Source organism: Hypanus sabinus, unplaced genomic scaffold (genome assembly GCF_030144855.1).
Source record: "Hypanus sabinus isolate sHypSab1 unplaced genomic scaffold, sHypSab1.hap1 scaffold_429, whole genome shotgun sequence".
In the NCBI taxonomy this organism is placed as follows: domain Eukaryota; kingdom Metazoa; phylum Chordata; class Chondrichthyes; order Myliobatiformes; family Dasyatidae; genus Hypanus; species Hypanus sabinus.
Genome location: NW_026781306.1, coordinates 149,757 through 162,505, shown reverse-complemented (window position 1 = coordinate 162,505; position 12,749 = coordinate 149,757). Strand labels below are relative to the sequence as shown.

General features: G+C 45.3%; 1 protein-coding gene across 1 annotated transcript in view; it reads left to right on the top strand.

Annotated features, from left to right (window-relative positions):
• Positions 1-547: 547 nt before the first annotated feature.
• Positions 548-12,749, top strand: part of LOC132388854 (NACHT, LRR and PYD domains-containing protein 3-like) — a 45,820-nt gene continuing 33,618 nt past the window's right edge. Inside the window, exons 1-2 of the mRNA XM_059961273.1 lie at positions 548-650; positions 5,617-5,790. The gene's annotated coding sequence lies outside the window, so the exon portion shown is untranslated. The remainder of the gene's footprint in view (positions 651-5,616; positions 5,791-12,749) is intronic.

Here is a 12,749-nt window from a genome sequence, read left to right as displayed (position 1 = left end):
AAACTAATGAATGTGGGCATTACATTTTGCAACTTTGTTCAGGCCGTCACAAACATCCTGTAATCAGTCAATAATTGTGCATCATTTAAAGTAAAAGGAGAAAAAGCTGGAAACGTTCAGCCTATCGGGCAGCAATTTGCACAGTCCCAGTCCTGATACCGGGTCTTCCACAGTTTCTCTTTCCATAAATCTAATCTGATGAAACGAGTTTCCAGCACTATTATTTCAATTTTATATTAAAATCATTTTATTCCTGTGAGCCTACAGGAAATGTGATGACCAGTTGTACTGGGCAAGACCTGATTTAACAAAAAGATCATGATAAATTGAATTCGGTTTAGTTGCAGGGAACAATGTGAAACGTATCCCCGGTATCTGGTGACTCACGCCCAGGTTTTCCAGCCCGATCATTGGTCCAGTCAAATGACCATCAGGTTCCCATTCTGCCATAAGTTGACGCAGTGTTAGTTTTTGAACCCTGATTGGCCGAAACACTGCATCATATTACTGGTAGCAAGGAGTCCTGGGAGAGTTGCTGTTTGGACTGTAATCATTGAAACTACTACTGTCGCCTCATTGTGAATTATTTTGCCTCACTATCGGTGTTTATTAACTAGAAATATCAGAGGATGTATTGAATGCAGCCTGAGGTAAGGTAAAGGCAAACATTGCAATTTTAGTTTCAACGTTATAAAACTGTTGTGTGTTAAGGATTTGATAGGATTGAGAAAGGATTTGATAGGATTGAGGCAGGAAATATGTTCCAGATGTTGGGAGAGTCCAGTACCAGAGGGCATGGATTGAGAATAAGAGGTCAGTTATTTAAAACAGAGTTGAGGAAGAGCTTCTTCTCCCAGAGAGTTGTGGAGGTGTGGAATGCACTGCCTCGGAAGACGGTGGAGGCCAATTCTATGGATGCTTTCAAGAAGGAGCTGGATAGATATCTGATGGATAGAGGAATCAAGGGATATGGGGACAAGGCAGGGACTGGGTATTGATAGTGAATGATCAGCCCCATGATCTCAGAATGGCGGTGCAGACTCGAGGGGCCGAATGGTCTACTTCTGCACCTATTGTCTATTGTCTAATTTATATCTCTTTACGGGAGAATGTCAGTGTAGCACTCTGTCAACTGAACTTTAATTGCCGTTGTGTAACGCAACAAGACAATGATCCAAAAGACAAGAGTAAATCAATAAGAGAATTATTTCAAAAGAAAATTAGAATGGCCTAGTCATAGTCCTAACGTTAAGCCCTTAGGAATGTTGCGGAATGGCCTGAAGCAGCAGTTCCGTCGAGGAATCCTACCAACACCCCAGAGTTGAAGCGGTTTTGTAAGGCGGAATGACATAATATTCTTCCAAGCCGATGTGCAGGAAGATCAACAGTTAACGGGAGCATTTGGTTGAACTTATTGCTGTACGGGGGATTGGGGCCGCGGCGGGGGTGGGGGGGTCACACCAGTTAATGAAAGCCAAGGTTCTCAGACTTATTTTGAACAAGTACATGCAATATTGAATGATGTTAATATTGTCATAACGAGACTCACAGCGTTTAAAATTGACTCTGTTGTTTACATTTTCGGTCATTTTTGGAGAGCCGCTTTCTGCATTGCCAGGATAACAGCCCATGTGACCGGTACGGAGTGGTAAACATTTTTATTGCGCTCTAGTCACCGTTGCTCAATGAGAGTTAGTGGCGTCAGGAGCAGATGTAACAGACTGATAATGGGGTGGGGATGATGCTGTGAGCATTGACTGTGTGTACTGAATTATTCCTGTGTTGGAATGAAGAGAAAACTAATGATGATCCTTTATCCCATCTGCTTTCATCTGCTCATTCTCCGCGCATTTTGTTTAACCTCTCTCCGGCTTGTAGCCCACCACCTCAATGATATATATCAACCATCATGTTCAGCCCTTGTCCATTCTGTATCCCACCACCCCAATGACAGTCTGTGTCGCATCAGTAATTGCAATTTTAGTTTCAACATTGCAAAATGGCAAAGTGTTAATCTTGACAACATTTAAAGTGACTCTGTTATTTCATTTTATTTTTGTCATTTTTGGAGAGCCACTTTCTCTGTTGCCAGGGTAACAGCCCATGTGACTTGCAGGGAGTGGTGCTCATTTTTATCTCTCTCTGGTCACGGTCCCTCAGTGAGAGACAACGGCCTCGGGAGCAGATGTAACAGACGGATAGTGTGGTGGGGAGGATGTTGTAAACATTGACTCTATCGACGGATTTATCCCTCTGTTGGAATGAAGACAAAACTAATGAATGTGGGCATTACATTTGTGCAACTTTGTTCAGGCCGTCACAATCGTCTTGTAATCAGTCAATAGTTGTGCATCATTTAAAGTAAAAAGAGAAAAAGCTGGAACCGTTCAGCTGATCGGCCAGCAACTTGGACAGTTCCAGTTCAGATATTGGCCCTTCCACATTTTCATTTTCCACAAATCTAATCTGAATAAACGAGTTTCCAGCACTATTATTTCAATTTTATATTGAAAGCATTTTATTCCTGATAGCCGACAGGAAATATGATGGCCAATTGTGCTGGGCAAGACCTCATTTAACAATAAAATAGTAATAAATTGTGTTCAGTTTAGCTGCAGGAGACAATGTGAAACGTATCCCCGGTATCTGGTGACTCACGCCCAGGTTTTCCAGCCCGATCATTGGTCCAGTCAGATGATCATCAGTTTCCCGTTCTGCCTTAGGTTGATGGAGTGTTAGTTTCTGAACTCAGATTGGCCAAAACACTGCATCATTATACCGGTAACAAAGGAGTCCCAGAGTTGAGGTCTGGGCTCTAATCCTTAGTACTTATACAGATGGGACACGATGTTCCTCCTTCCAAATGAATCAGAAGTCTCGGGCATCTGGACATTGGTTGTGGGTATATCCCTGAATACACCACTTTCTGTGAGATGTGGGGACGATGTGCGAAGTTTCTGGCGTCGGTAAGGGACAGGTTCAGCTGTGTGACCCTATGAGGTTGGGTTGTGGGATATCATAGTTTTAGGTGAAGTAAAATGGACCCGGGAGTCAACCTCCCCAGGTTTATGTGGTGTTGAGCGAGTATTTCTGGTCAGGGTGTTTATTGTTCAAATCGTGTTTGTAAATTCCTCCTCACTGTCACACGTCTGCCAGGCAGTGGCAATCTAACAGAAACTCAAGATGCTGGAGATCTGCAGTAAAAACTGAAAAGTTTGAAGTAATTCTGACGAACGGTGTGAACCAGAATCGTCAAATGTGTTCTTCTCCCCACAGCTGTTCCTTAACTGCTGTGTGTTCCTGGTAATTCCAGTTTCCTTTTATTACATTCACCCTGGACTGGCTTATATTTCCTGAAATGGACCTGATTTAAGCTGGGAATGGAAATAGTTCGTGCTGTGATAGTAGTACAGTAAACAAACCACAACTTTTCGCACTAAATTGTTCTGGTATCAATTTGCCTGTTGTTCCTGGGAATCTGTTCAGTGCAGTTGTTGCTAATGAGGTTCACATGAATAATCTCAGGAATGATCGGCTTTATGTATGAGGGAGCATTTGATTGTTCTGGACCTGTGCTCAATGGAGTTCAGAGGGACGGTGGGGGTGGTGGAGGGATGTATGGCTAAGTAAACCTACCGAATGCTGAAAAGCCTGGATACAGTGGACACGGAGATGATGTTTCCATTAGACAGAGAGTCTGTGATCTGAGAGCACACTCAGAATAAAGACGCCTACTTTTAAAATTGTGATTACAGACAGACAGACATATTTTATTGATCCTGAGGGAAATTGGGTTTCGTTACAGCCGCACTAACCAAGATTAGAGTCGAAATATAGCAAAATAAAAGCAGAAATAATTAAATAATAGTAAGTAAATTATGCCAGGGGAAATAAGTCCAGGACCAGCCTATTGGCTTAGAGTGTCTGAGACTCCGAGGGAGGAGTTGTAACGTTTGATAGCCAGAGGCAGGAATGACTTCCTATGACGCTCAGTGTTACATCTCGGTGGAATGAGTCTCTGGCTGAATGTACTCCTGTGCCTAACCAGTACATTATGGAGTGGATGGGAGGCATTGTTCAGGATGGCATGCAACTTGGACAGCATCATCTTTTCAGACACCACTGTCAGGAAGTCCAGTCCCACCCCCACAACATCACTGGCCTTACGAATGAGTTTGCTGATTCGGTTGGTGTCTGCTACCCTCAGCCTGCTGCCCCAGCATACAATAGCAAACATGATAGCACTGGCCACCACAGACTCGTAGAACATCCTCAGCATCGTCCGGCAGATGTCAAAGGACCTCAGACACCTCAGGAAATAGAGACGGCTCAGACCCTTCTTGTAGACAGCCTCAGTGTTCTTTGACCAGTCCAGTTTATTGTCAATTCGTATCCCCAGGTACTTATAATCCTCCGCTATGTCCACGCTACCCTTTGGATGGACACAGGGGTCACTGGTGGCTTGGCCCTCCTCAGGTCCTACACCAGCTCCTATTTTTTTCACATTAAGCTGCAGATGATTCTGCTCACACCATGAGACAAAGTTTCCCACCGTAGCCTTGTACTCAGCTTCAGCTCCTTTGCTGACAAATCCAACTACGGCAGTAGTTGAAGTCTGAGGTGTAGATGGTGAAAATAAGGGAGACAGGACCCTCTGTCTGACACACAGTGTTGCAAGCGCAAGTACTGTGGTCTGCCAGTCAGGTAATCAATAATCCGTGACACCAGGGAAGCATCCAGCTGCACCACTGTCAGCTTCTCACCCAGCAGAGCAGGGCGGACGGTGTTGAACGCATTGGAGAAGTCAAAAAACATGACCCTCACAGTGCTCGCCGGCTTGTCCAGATGGGTGTATACACGGTTCAGTAGGTAGACGGTGGCATCCTTAACTCCTAGTCGGGGCTGGTAGGCGATCTGGAGGGGGTCTAAGTGTGGCCCAACCATAGGCCGGAGCTGCTCTAGAACAAGCCTCTCCAGGGTCTTCCATGTTGTGGGATGTCAATGCCACAGGTCTGTAGTCATAGGAGCCACTGGGGCGCGGAGTCTTCGGTACAGGGACGAGGCAGGGCGTCTTCCACAGCACATGAACTCTCTGGAGACTCAGGCTCAGTTTGAAGACATGGTGAAGTACCCCACATAGCTGGGGGGGGGCACAGGCTTTGAGCACCCTGGGGCTGACACCATCCGGGCCTGCAGCCTTGCTTGAGGAAAATCTCTTCAGCCAAAGGATGGCTGCTGTGTGGAAACTGTTGCCCCAGAGGGTGGTGGAGGCTGACCTTTGCGTAGATTTATGGCAGATATTAATACGTCCGTGTTTGCTCAGCAGCTTCAGGGTTGCAGGGTGATGGCAGGAATATGGTGTTAGAATAAAAATCATGTTTGAATGGTGGAGCAGACTCGATGGGCAGAATCATCGAATTCTCCTCCTACATCTTGTGTCGGACCATAACTGAACGATGACTCCTTCGTATCCCATATCAGGCATTGGGAAGTGCGAGGGGAAATTTCAGATTTGTTCTTTGAGATCGTTATATTTGTCTTCAATATTTAAACTTCGATAAACGGAAATAGTTTTTTTCTCATTTGTATTGTTAATGTGCTTTATTATCTCTCTAGTTAAAGTTAGACATGCGGTGAGAGATTTATTGGAAGAAAAACCGCAAATGGAAGGAAACCACGACTGAAAAGGAAGGGATAGCAACAAGTGAACCAGCCCGAGGACTGAGAGCATCAACTGGACAGAACCCTCCGGACTCAGAGATACCATTGATTCGGTCAGCCGAAATTCTGGTGAGTCTCATTTAGTCAAACACTGGTCCTTTAGACATTACATATCTATACAATGGAAGGTAGGAAATAGTTGGAATGAGACTGAATGTGCCAGTTATTCCTCTGTCAGACCCAGCTGCAATCACTCCAAGTCTGGTAATGTGTTGTCAGCAGCCCAGCTCTTTAAAGCCACTCACATTCCCTCAGTGTTTGCTCCTTTCAAACTTTTGCGTGTTTTGAAGTAGTTTTTGGTCAGTTCTGAGTGGGGAGCGGGAATGTCAGCGGTTTGTTTATACTTACAGTCTTTCAGAAATGTAATTGCTTGAACTTAATTTGTGCCGACTGACTAACCATATCCTGTACCTTCTGAACCAAATTATCGATCTACACGACAGGTAGGAATAGGTGTCACCCCGGGAACATCACTAAGCGCGGAACTCAAGTCCAAGAAACAGCTTCTCACCGTCAGCTTCTGCTTCCTAACAACCACGTGTTTGCAGACTCTGGGGCCCTGTAACAAACTCAATGTTAACAGCAAGATTAGACAGTATCTAATATAAAGAGGAACTTGTGCTTCCTGGGGTCAGGTCTGGCACATGTGACGCTTGCAAGGAAAACCTCAAGGAGGGCGATCAGCGGGAAAGGAAGAATGGACGAGGGTGTCGCGTAGGGAGCGGAAGTGTGGGATTGGGGGGTAAGGGAAAGATATGTTTGTTGCTACTATCCCGTTTGAGATGGCGAAAGTTACGGAGAATTGGGTGCTGGACACAGAACCTGGTGGTGTGGTAGATGAGGACCAGAGGAAACATCTCCCTTGTGGAGCCACGGGTGGATGGGCTGAGGGCAGACGGAAGATGGGCGGAGGAAATGCGGTTTAGGGCAGCATTGCTGGGGAAGAAAGGAAGAAGGAGGTCATCTCATTAGTTCTGGAATGAAAAGCCTCATCCTGAGAGCAGATGCGGCGGGGACAGAGGAACTGAGAGAAGGGATGGAATAGGTATAGTGCAGGTAGCTGAGAGAATCAATGGGTTTATACAAGATGTCAGTGGATATACGACCTCCAGAGATGAAGAAAGATAGTTCGAGAAAAGGGTTCGGCGAGTCAGTAAATGGACTAAGTAAACTTGAGAGCAGGCGCAAGAAGAAGCACCAATGCATTCGGCAGTGTTGTGTCAGAGGAGTAGGAAAGCGATACCGGTGCAGGCTTGGAACAAGGATTATTCCACATTCCCGGCAGTGGGTAGCGGTTAGGTCGAAGGTACATTGTGCTTATTGTAAATGTTATTGTGTAAGGGAGTGACATGACTTCACTTCTTTGTGCTTTGTTTAGATTGTACCTGTATTAAGGTGTAAAATCCCGCTCCCCATACTAACACTGGTTATCCAGACCAAAGAACAAACTGCCGCAGGAACTCAGTGGGTCAGGCAGCATCTGTGGAGGGAAATAGACCGTCAACATTCCGGGCCGAGACCCTCCCTCTGGAGGTGAGGGGTGGGGATGGGGCAAGAGCCGGGGAGTAAGAGGTGGATCCAGGTGAGGGGGGAGGTGGGAACGTGGAAATAGTGACAAGGGTAGGGGTGTGAGTGGTTGGGGCAACACGAGGCTGCAGAAGATGGAATTTAATTCCATAGAGGATTAACAAAGTGGTTAGAGACTATTGGTTATAGAGATTCGCCAGACTGATCCCTGGAGTGGTGGGTATCGGCAAAGTGAAAATTATTTGGGATTTGATGAGATTTTACCTGGAATATGGTGTAATATCCTGCTCCCCATACTAACACGGGTTATACAGACCAAAGAACAAACTGCCGCAGGAACTCAGTGGGTCGTGCAGCATCTGTGGAGGGAAATGGACCGTCAACATTTCGGGCCGAGACCCTCCCTCTGGACTGAGAGTGGACGGGAAATAGTCAGAGAAAAGAGGTGAGGGGTTGATATAAGGGTGGGCTGGGGAGGGAGAGGTTGATCATGGTGTGGGGGAGGCCGTGGGATAGAAGTGGCGACAGTGGTTGGGAACTGAGTGGTGGGGTCAGAACAGAGCTGCAAATGATGGTGCCAAGATGAGGCCACCCTCGCGGTGGACGGTCAGCTCGTTAACTTCCGGCTGGGTTCCCTCACCTCATGGTATGAATATCGATTTCTCAATTTGGTGATCAACATTTCCAATTTCCACACTTACCCTATTCCCCAGTCTGACCTTTTACTGCTTCTCACCTGCCCACTACTTCTTTGTGGAACCCCTCTTACTTATCTTCAGTCCAAAACGAGGGTCTTGGCCCGGAATGTCCACAGTTTGCACATTTCTATGAATGCTATCTGACCTGATGCCTGCCTGCTGCATTTTGAGGAAATTATTTTCATAGAGTATTGACAAAGAGGTTAGGGAGTATTTGCTACAGAGAGTGCGATAAAAATTCAGCAGACTAATTCCGAGGCTGTTGGAATTCTTAAATGAAGAGCGATCAAATTCGAAAACTCTTCCATTTAGGGAATCGAGGACTGACAAGTGAACACACTGAAATACCAAACATCTTTTACGAGTGAACTGAGGATCCGAGTCTCTGAGACAGGTGACGACTGTTCGAGACTGTGATGAGGAAATGTCTCCACTTGGAGGGTGGTAAATGTTTGTAAGTCCCCAGCACAGAGGGCGGTGAAGACTCAATGACCGTCTTTACATAAAACAGTGGCCGGCAGATGTGTGGAGCCGAAGGGATCGAGGAAATGAAGATCGGGCAGAAACATATGGCTGAGATGGAAGAACAGCCTCCATTTGTTGATGGTTAGACGGGCTGAATGGACCCTGCTGGTGTTTCTGACTTGATGTTTCAGTGTTCCTGTACTTTAAGGCCGGAGGATTGTGAATAGAAATTAGTGTTTATAAACATAGACTGATTTACATCAAACCTGCACAGTTCCGTTCTGTGGATAAATTCTATGTGAGCCCGGCATGGGGATGAGTTCTTGACTCTATGACCAGGGAAAGTGGAAAGGGGAAGTGTACAGAGCAAAGCGTTGAAATGTATCTGCTGTCAATATGAAATACTGTGGAAAATGCAGCATATGGGTCGGGCGATCAGCGGAGTCACCGGTTCAGTAAGGAGAACCCCCACAAGTCACCTGATCCCGTTTCCCGCTCCCATTTTACCACAGATCTGCAGCATCTGCGGGTTTTTATCCCCCCGTGTATGTGTAGATTCATTTTCCGTCCGTTCAGACAAGGCAGTGAGATCCCGATCTGTCACGTTCACTCATTGAAGGCTTTTTTTTTCTTGACTCCACTCCACTGTTATGACCTGCTAAGCGTAGCCAATGTTTCCCGATGTGTGATCGTATTTCTGAGAGAATTAAGCTTTTTGCAATCATCTGGGCTTCTGAAAAATTTGTAAATTTCTGTTAAGCCTCCCTCTAGAAGTTCAGAAATAGCAATCTAGGCCGAATACTATTTCCACACGATTAAAACGGGCGATCGGTTTATTAGTTTTCTGTTGTATTTTTGTACTACTTATTTAATTATATCTATATATATACTTATTGCATTTCATTGTGTCCGATATTGTTATGTATTGCATTCTGGTGCTGCCGCAGATTCATTTAAATGCATTTATCAGAAAATGAAGTTTCCCTCCTGAATTTCCAAAGGAAGACTCCAGCTGTCTTATAATTCCGCACAATTAAAATGGGGAAACAGTTTATTATTTTTGTCATGTACCGAGGTTCAGTGGAAGTCTTGTAATCGGTAAAATCCAGGCAGGTCAATACAGTATATTGAGGTGAAATCGGGTAAATCGATAACAGCGTAACAAATTATTGTGGTTAGAGAGAAAGTGCGGTGCAGGTATATATGTGGTGCAAAGTCACATCGAGGTACATTGTGGGGTCAGGAATCCATCTCGTCACACTGGGAACATTCAGTTCGCTTATAACAGCAGAATGGACACGGTCCTATGTTTCTGTTCTATTTTATCTTCGACCCGATGGGAGGTGAGAAGTGAGAATGTCCAGGTCTGTGCGGATCTTTGATTATGTTGCCTGCTTTACTGAGGCTGCGGGTAGGACAGAGAGGGTTCATGAAGGGGAGACTTGTTTCTCTGATCTGCTCAGCTGTGTCACAGTTCTCTGCTGTCTTCAGTCCAGCAGGTATCTCATCAGCTCAGTGCTATACTGATATCAACAACGTTTCTTCCAACAGTTGTCTTCATTGTGAAGTATTTTCTTCCGCCTTGTACCTCATTGAGTTTTCCAGGAATTGCTTTTTGTTGGCTAAAACTACCAGAGGTTTAACTGAATCAACACGCGGGGTAAATAGAGCCATTAAAATTTCAGTGTTTCTGTTACAAAATGGCTGCTTTGTTAATCTTTGTCACAATGTAACTCATAGCGGATGATGTGGATTTTGTTATTTCCTCTCTCAATTATCTTTTGGCGAGTTACTTCCTCCGTTTCCACGGTAACAACTGGCCAGAACTGCAACAGGAGTTGCACAATTTTATCGCTCTTTGGTCACTGCCTCTCAGCATCCTGTCAGTGGCCTCTGGAGCAAATGCAACAGAGTGACAGTGGGAGGAAAGGAGGCTGTGAGCATTGACTGTGTGGAATGTATTACACCAGGGTCAGAGTGGACTGAGAACTAACATATTAATGGTTGTGGCGATGGCATTTTCATCACACGGCCGAACAGTTTGGGGTGACACAAACATTTCTACAATCAGATTGTATCTGTGTGTTCAATAGAGAGGAAATACTACTGTTGCAGGGAACTTAAAGCAAGAAGAAGAAAATGCAGGATACGCCCAGCAGGTCGACAGCACCTTGAGCAGCCCCAATTATGAAACTGGGTCTTCCACTATTTCTACTTTCACAGATGTAGCTGAGATCCCAGCATTTTCTATTGCATAATTTTACATTATGAACATTTTGTTCCTGCCACACTGTGGAAAAAATGGCAGCTAACACAGCGATGACACAGGGATCAAATGTGCTCGGTTTAGCTGCTGTGGACAGGCTGAAGGACATCCTCATCCTCTGTACCGACCGGGGAACCAGCCTGAGCACCGGCACCGGCAGAGGGTCATTAGGTTCCAATTCACGATAGTTTGTGAATTGGAAATGTCCAGGAACACCACAGCAAATCGCTGGCACCAAACATCGCAGAGTTGTGTGTTATTATATTGGGACGAAGTCTCTGAGAAAATGGAATGGGCTGTTTGGGGCTTCAGTCCACTTGGTAATTATACAGGTGTTTATTGGGAACTTCTCAGTCTGCAGTGAAGCCGAGGATCCGCGAGATTGGACATTGGTTGTACGGATATCACCGACTACAACACGTTTTATCTGTCAAGCCGACTCGATGACAGGAAGCAGAGAGTGAAGACTGAAGATTGATTTATTGAATGGAGGTTTGTGACGAGTGGCATGCAAGTGATAGCACTGAGGCCTCTATAATTCATTGGTCAGGACATTAACGAATGTGAATGTGCATGGCATCGTCAGCAAGTTTGATATAAAATTCGGAAGTATGCTTGATATTACAACAGGATACAATGAATTTAAAGAGATCTTGATCAGTTATAGAGTTGGGATGTGGAATGGCAACTGTTTTTCAAATTGGACGAGTGACTGATGGTGCATGATGGACAGTCAGTCCATGGTGGGACTGAAATAGTGAATGGTGGGACACCGAGTGTGTGGAACAGAGAAACCGGGGAGTACAATTGTACGTTTTCCTGAAAGTTCAGCAAAGAAGGCTTTAACCATGCTGGCCTTCATCAGTTGTGGCATTGAGCTTTGGGTTATGGGCATTATATTGTGGTTACATAAATTACTGGTGAGGCTATTACAGGCCTATTCATAGCCAGAGGTTTGGCCAAGCTGGATCTTTATTCCGCTGAGCACAGGAGAATGAGGTGGTATTGTAGAAGTTTATAAAATCAGGAAGGGACATAGATAATTTGGTTGGTCGTGGTATATTCTCTCGGATTCAAGATCCAAGTTATTTAATGTCATTCCAGTACACAAGTGAAAAGGAGAATAACATACTCTGGATCTGACGCAGGAACAATAGAACAAACACAGGAAGATAAAGAGCACAATTATAAAAACACACACTACATATGATAGCTTTAAACATTGAACGTATGTCCATGAAATGATAATAGGAAGAGGAGTGTCTGGACATATGGTGACTGACAGGAAAATTTAAAATAGTGGTGATGGGGGTGTGGAGCGGTGAGTTATTGGGTGGAGGTGTTGATTTCCTTCACTGTTTGAGAAAATAACTATTTTTGAGTCTACTGGACCTGGAGGTGATGCCACGTAGCCTTTCCTGTTGGGAGTGGGTCAAAGAGTCCATGCGCAAGACCGGGTGGGACTGTTGCCGGCCTCTTTCCCGCATGCACTGCACATAGTCCATTCTTTGCAGCCTTTTTAGAAAGTAGAGATGTTGGGGAGTGAGCATTGTGGAATGTGTTCTGGGACCATGAGGGGTTGTGTGAGATGTGCACGCCCAGGAGTTTGAAACTGCTTCCGGTTTCCACAGCTGCTGATGTAAAGACGTGTGTGAGGGGTGCAAGTTCTCCTGAAATGGACAACCATCTCCTTTGTCTCGTTGACGTTGAAGAAGAGGCTAGCCAGTAGTCATTTGCTTCTGAAGGTATAGATTTGAAGACACATGAGTGAACTGTTGAAGATGGCCGTGAAGTCATCAATGAGCTGGTGTCCACACTGACGGAGTACATGGACTGGGATGTTTTCTGGCCCGGCTGCCTCACAGGGGTTGAATCTCTGAACAGTCCTCTCATCTGCTGTTGTTACATTGTGTGGCTGTTCTCCTCGGAGAGTGTAGCTTTCGTGACTTGCTCGAGTTTCGAGCCTCGAAGCATTGTTTAGAGCGCACGGGAGGGGAACGTGACTCATGCAGTCAGCGCCATTTTTCCCAACGTAGTCTGTAATGCCGTTGACGCCCAGTCAAATATACCAA